The sequence below is a fragment of the Pseudonaja textilis genome, chromosome 6 (assembly GCF_049901715.1).
Source record: "Pseudonaja textilis isolate UNSWEBS1 chromosome 6, rPseTex1.2, whole genome shotgun sequence".
Lineage (NCBI taxonomy): Eukaryota > Metazoa > Chordata > Lepidosauria > Squamata > Elapidae > Pseudonaja > Pseudonaja textilis.
The window spans coordinates 10,767,492-10,774,389 of NC_141995.1; positions in this window are offsets into that span (position 1 = coordinate 10,767,492).

Below are 6,898 nucleotides of genomic sequence, written 5' to 3' on the forward strand. Positions count from 1 at the left end.
CCTCCTAGCCAGCCATCTGCTCATCTGTTTCAGGTTTAAAAATGTGTGGAGACATTGAGTGTTTTAAAGATAGATTCCGTACTACACCATATGTTTCATTCAGCCCCTGTTTGCATCCTTTGGGTTCTTCTCATGTTGTTCCCACCTACAATCAAGATCAAGAGAGGTACTAATACCACTATATAAAGCCTTCGTGAGACCACACCAAGAATACTGCATCCAGTTTTGGTCACCATACTATAAAAAGATGTTGAGGCTCTAGAAAAAGTGCAGAGAAAAGCAACCGGGATGATGAGGGGACTGGAGACTAAAACATATGAAGAACGGTTACAGGAACTGGGCATGGCTAGACTCCTGAAGAGAAGGACCAGGGGAGACATGATAGCAATCTTCCAATATTTGAGGGGCTGCAACAGGGAGGAAGCTGCTTCCTCTTGGCTTTGTAATATGCTGGCATGGGTCTGGAGAAGGCAGCCTTTCCCTCCAGCCTTCAGGGAGATAGAGTCATCTCAACAAAGATTAACAAAATCAAACTTTATTTTAAAAAAAGAAAAGAAAAACGTAGAATAAAGTAGAGTAGAGTAGAGTAGAGTAGAGTAGAGTAGAGTAGAGTAGAGTAGTTGGAAGGGACCTTGGAGGTCTTCTAGTCCAACCCCCTGCTTAGGCAGGAAACCCTTATACCATTTAGCCCTATGTATATAGTGGCATTTTTAAACTATCAAACTTACTATATGCTTTAGATAGGTTTTAGACCAGGTTTGTTGTTGTTGTTGTTGTTGTTATTGTTATTGTTATTATTATTTTAATTTTAATTTTAATTTTTAAATTCTCTATAGTGTGATTGTGCTGTGGTGTTTGGGGCTCTGTGCTGGAGTAGCTTTCAAATTTCATTGTATTTGTAGAATGCAATGACAATAAAGGTATTCTATTCTATTCTATTCTATTCTATTCTATTCTATTCTATTCTATTCTATTCTATTCTATTCCAGACAAGTGGTTATCCATTCTCTTCTTAAAAATTTCCAGTATTGGAACAGTTACAATTTCTGGAGGCAGGTTGTTCCACTGATTAATTGTTCTCACTGTCAGGAAATCTCTTCTTCATTCTAGATTGCTTCTCTCCTTGATTAGTTTCCAACCATTGCTTCTTGTCTTGCCTTGAGTTGCTTTGAAGAATAGCTTGATTCCCTCTTCTTTATGGCAGCTCCTGAGATATTGGAAGACTGCTACCATGTCTCCCTTAGTCCTTCTTTTCATTGGACTAGACATACTGAGTTCCTGCAACCATTCTTCATATGTTTTAGCCTCCAGTCCCCTAGTCTTCTTTGTTGCTTTTCTCTGCACTCTTTCTAGACCCTCAACATCTTTTTTACATGGTGGCAACCCAAACTGGATGCAATATTCCAAGTGCATTATAAAGTGATTTTCTTTCCGGATTGTTTTGTTATTTCCTAGTGGTCTCCATCTCAATCAGTTCTAATCCAGCTCAGCTTTCGCACGATCGGTAGGCAACGGTATTCTTGGCAGTTATGAGGTAAGCCAATTATTTCTGCAAAAGTGATTTATAATTGATCAAAGATTCCTTGACATCTACTGTGATTACACATCGCTCTACAGCTGTTTACTTTGCCTATGAACAGACTTTTGCACCAAAAGGTGTCCAGTTTTACACAATCCTCTTATTTGACAGGTATCCAGCCTAATTCCAAGCAAAAGAGAAAAGGAAAAAGAGATCTCTGTCTGCAGTTAGCACATCCTCTCTTTTTCAATCATGAGGCAATGGGTTGCATTTCTGTCTAAAGCACCATGTTGTAAAATCAATGACTTCAAATGGGTTCTTGTTTCTGTTTTGCTCGATTGCATATTTATATTTTGCGGAAGACTACGAAATGCCACCAAGCTGCCTGTTTTTGAGGGAAATTGAAAGAGGCTAAAAATAAGTATAGTCCAGAGAAATGGCAACAGAAGTAGCATTAATGATCACTTTCGGCAGACATTAGAGAAGGAGTCCATGTAGTCCTCGACTTACAGAAGTTTGCCCAGTGACGGTTCGCAGTTACAACAGCACTGAAAATAAAGTGACTTACAATCTTTTTTTCACACTTACGTCCACTGCAGCATCCCCATGGTCATGTGATCAAAATCCAGAAGTCAAGGACCACCTGTGGATCGGTGTAGATTCTGAGCTACCCAGACAAACTTCTGTGGAAGTTTAGTCAGGGCAATTGAACTTTTTAAAGCATGTGCAGCTATCATGCAACCTTTCTCCTCTTTTTATTACTTTGATGCTGTAAAAGGAACAGGAAGAGACTAGTGGTGGAGTCAAGTGAGTCATCAGCCTAGAGTCCTTATGTTCCCACAAGCAGTCCAACCCCTCTTGAATTCCATTCACTCTTCTCTAGCGCCCATTTAGGGCTGACTCTTAATCGGCTAGATTCTAGTGAAAAGGCAGGAGCTTAACTGACTTATTGCTCATGCCTATTCACAAGAATCTAGTCAACTAAAAGTCAGTTCTACATTGGCGCTAGAGAAGAGTAAATTGAATTCAGGAGTGGCTGACATGTAGTCAGCAGAAGACAGACAGTTTGGTTTAGTGGTTAAGGCAACAAGCTAGTCCCATCTTAGGCATGAAAGCCGAGTATGCGACTTTGAGCTGATTACCAGGAGACTGAGTGTTCTAGTCCTGTTTTAGGCATGCAAGTCGACTGGGTGTTTTGAGAGTTCTAGTCCCGCCTTAGGCATGAAAGTTGACTGGGTGACTTTGGGCCAAACTCTCAGCCCAATTCTTCTCACAGGTTTGTTGCTATGGGAAAGTTAAGAAGAGCATAACGCCCTGCATATGTTCACCCTCTGGAATTACTTATAAAAATAATAAAGGGCTGGATACAAACAAACAAACAAAGACCATTTGAGAGCTTCCAAGATTGTTGCAAAAGACTTCTGTCTCACATATTCTGGGTCATTTGAAAAATCTAAAGAATTCCTGGTCCTGCTGTAAGGTATTTTCACTAGCGAGCCACCAACCAGCAAAAGCTATCAGTTAACAACAAGACAGATTAGAGCAGAGGCTGTCCTTTCCTCCTCCCCTTAATGGCCCTTTGAGCAATTGCTATGCAATAGTGATTTTTGCTAAGTTGTTCCTGTTTTAAACATTGTGTTCTCTTCTGCCATATCCGCTTTTCACCCCAGGGATCTGGGTATTTCTTCTGAAATCCCGGAAAGAGGAAAAAAAAAAACCACACAGGGAACAAAGGACAAGAACAATGAAAAACTTTTCAACTGTGTTTGTAAGAGCCCAAGTCACAGGATTCAGGGGGAAGACCTACAACCCAAAACCTACACGGCAAAAGGATAAACACACAACCAAGGAGGCTGATGGCTTCTGAAATACGAGAATCGATACACATTCCTGACCAACCAAGGTCTCACTCACTCCTGTTTGTGGGTTTTTCTTCTTCTCAGTACAGGTAGTAGTCCTTGACTTACGACCACAACTGGCATCAACATTTCCATTGCTAAGCAAGACGGTTGTAAAGTGAGTTTTGCCCCATTTTATGACCGTTCTTGCTGCAGTTCTTAAGCAAATCACTGCCGTTGTTAAGTTAGTAACATGGTTGTTAGTTAACCTGGTTTCCCATTGCTTGTCAGAAGGTTGCAAAAGGGGATCAAATTACCTCGGGACACTGCAACTGTCATACACACAGTTTCCAAGTGTCTGAATTTGGATCGTATGACCATGGGGGTGCTGTAACGGACATAAGGGTGAAAAACGGCCATAAGTCACTTCTTTCAGTTCCAGTGTAATTTTGAATGGTCACTAAATGAATGATTGTAAGCAGGGCTGGGCTTCACAAATTTTAGCAGCCAGTTCTCTGCCTGGTTGCTGGGTGGGCGTGGCCATGGTGGGCGTGGCCCATTCGGCCTCCTGCACCAAGCTGGAAGTGGGTTTTTCACCCTCCCCAGTCTCCAAAGGCTTTCCCTGAGCCTCCAGGAGGGCAAAAATGACCTTTCCCAGGCAATGGGAAGTTCCGGAAGCCCGTTTCTGGCTTTCCAGAACTACCGGAAGGCCCATTTTTCACCCTCCCCAAGCCTCCGCGCAGGCCCTGTACTTACCTGGCATCCAAAACAGGCCACGTGGGGACTCCTGGGAGGGATGATGCAGGGTAGGCAGGACCAGCCAGGGGTGGGATTTGGCGAACCGGTAATTAAAAGTAATAAAATCAGCAACCAGTTCAGGCGAACCGGGGTGAATCGGTAGCAGCCCATCCCTGATTGTAAATCAAGGACTATCTAGTCAATATGAAAAACTGGAGGACGATAAATGGGCTTCAGTTTTTACTGGAAGAAAACAGTGTAGAAGAAGAATCTTGGTAAACTACAAAAACCAGAAGAATGGTAGCACTTTCCACCTGACAAAAAACATGTTGTTATTTGGAAAAAAACATGCTACCAGATTCTTTCTGATTTATTGGAAGGGCAGAAGCCTTGGAGATTTGTCTTTGCAAACTGAGACTCTTTACAGGACTTGCACTTCGGACAGGCTGCAGAATAATCATCTCTATGATCTTCACTAACATGGGCTGTGTTGTTATTACACATATAGTTATTATAATGCAGTTGTCCTGATCATCTTATAATTATAAGTGGTCTCCCATTAAAGCCAGATGAACTTTGTTTCATCAGCAGGAATGTATCATGCTACCCACTGTCTGTTTTTTAGGCTTCCCAGGTTTGACCCCAAAAATGAAAGCGGTAGCTATTAGTCTCTCCCAGCAGTACAGCAAGTGAACTCAAGTTTTAAAGTAATGAAATATGTGTTTAGTTGGACGAAACGTGACCTGCAAAACTCTGAATCACCACTAGATGGCAGCAAACAATTAAACGTTTGCTTAAGGAATTCTTTGCTGCCATCTAATAATTGTCTGGATTTTGCAGTAGAGATTAATTTATTGATCCATTCTACTCAATCAGTTTGTGATTCCCAAAGATGAAGGAACTACTTGTTAAGAATTAAAGCTAATATCTTAAGAAGCAACAAATTTGACCCCGGACAGATATTAAATAGCTTGGATCATACATGACATGCTTTGCTTGATTTTAGCTTCTCTTTTGTTTCTAAAGTAATACTAAAGTAATAAAATACCCTGAGTTTTGGCTTAAGCTGCTGTACGAACTTAGCCAATTCCAATGTATTTAAAAATAATTATGGGAATCCAAAATACTTGAAGCTGTTTTTGCTGACTTTCCCAATTCATAGCCTTTTAAGACAATCTTTTCCAATAGATTCCCTAAACATTGTGTTAAGCCATAGTTTGACTAGGCACAGGGATGAGTGTGCATAAATTTCCACAGGGCTGGGATTATCCTACTACATTTCCTGATTGCCTCCAGACTGAATTTATTCAAGAAGATCATTATAGAGGTACCCCAGATCCCAAGTTCATTTAAGCTGCATCCCATTTGCAGCAGTTAAAAAGATTTTTAAAAACCCAACAACCTCTGGATGCTTTCATGGACATGCAGGAATACAGGATAACAGGGTTGGAAGGGACCTTGGAGGTCTTGTAGTCCAACCCCCTGCTTAGGCAGGAAATCCTATACCATTTCAGACAAATGGTTGTCCAATCTCTTCTTAAAAACTTCCAGTTTTGGAGCATCCACAACTTCTGGAAGCAAGTTGTTCCACTGGTTAATTGTCCTCACTGTCAGGAAGTTTCTTCTTAATTCTAGGTTGCTTATCTCCTTGGGCAGTTTCCATCCATTGCTTCTTGTCCTGCCCTCAGGTGCTTTGGAGAATAGGTTGATCCCCTATTCTTTGTGGCAGCCCCTCAAATGCTGGAACACTGCTATCATATCTCCCCTAGGCCCTTCTTTTCATCGCACATGCATTTTGTTTGGATTTAACTTTAGCGTGTTGTCTGAGGCCATCTGTCTGTACATTAGTCAGTAAAGCATGTTTAGTTAAAGAGGGGACAGCAAATCTTTGATTAGGCCATCTTCCGGGTTTTTTCTGATCTTCAGCAAATCCCTGCCCCCCCCCACACACACACACCCCGCCCTGCATTATCAAAAGTGAAACGGTGATGAGCCTAGAGAAAATTATATCCTACTTGGCGCAGGCAGGATTGATTCATCTCATAAAACTGAATCCCCACCATTTTAGTCATGATTATTGCATCATGTATCAGGATACCATCTAGGAATTCAGAAATGATTTCAAAACATTCCTGGTAAATTCATGCTGGCCAAAAACAGGCCGTGCAGAGACCCCAGGAGTTCCAGAGGTGGTATTCAGCAGGTTCTGACCGGTTCTGGAGAACCGGTAGCGGAAAGTTTGAGGAGTTCGGAGAACCGGCAAATCCCACCTCTGACTGCCCCCTGCCCCCATCTATTCTCTGCCTTCCAAGTCCCAGCTGATCGGCCGGGTCTTCTTTGGTTGCCCTGCATAGGACAACGGAGCTGGAAAGTAGGTTAGTGGGGTAGAGAAGGAATGGCGATTTTACTTCCCCTGCCACGCCCACCAAGCCACGCCCACAGAAAAAGTAGTAAAAAAATTTGAATCCTTCCACTGTCATGAGGACCCTGGATGGCCCATTTTTGATTTCCCCGGCCTCCAGCAATACTCTGATGGCCACAAACAGGCTACGTGGAGGCCCTACAAGGCCCCCATGCAGCCAGCTTTCAGACTCCTCAGCCCCCAGCAGCCAGCAAAGCGCTGCAGAAGGCTGTCAAGGCCAAAACCAGGCCGCACGCCCCCCACTGCCCGTTTTATAAATTTTATTTATACATTTTTCTTTAACATACATGAGTATTTAATAAACAGTGTATTGTCTGAGTCAATTTACCTATACATAATGTCCATAATAATAACAATATTTACTTGTATATTGTAGTATTC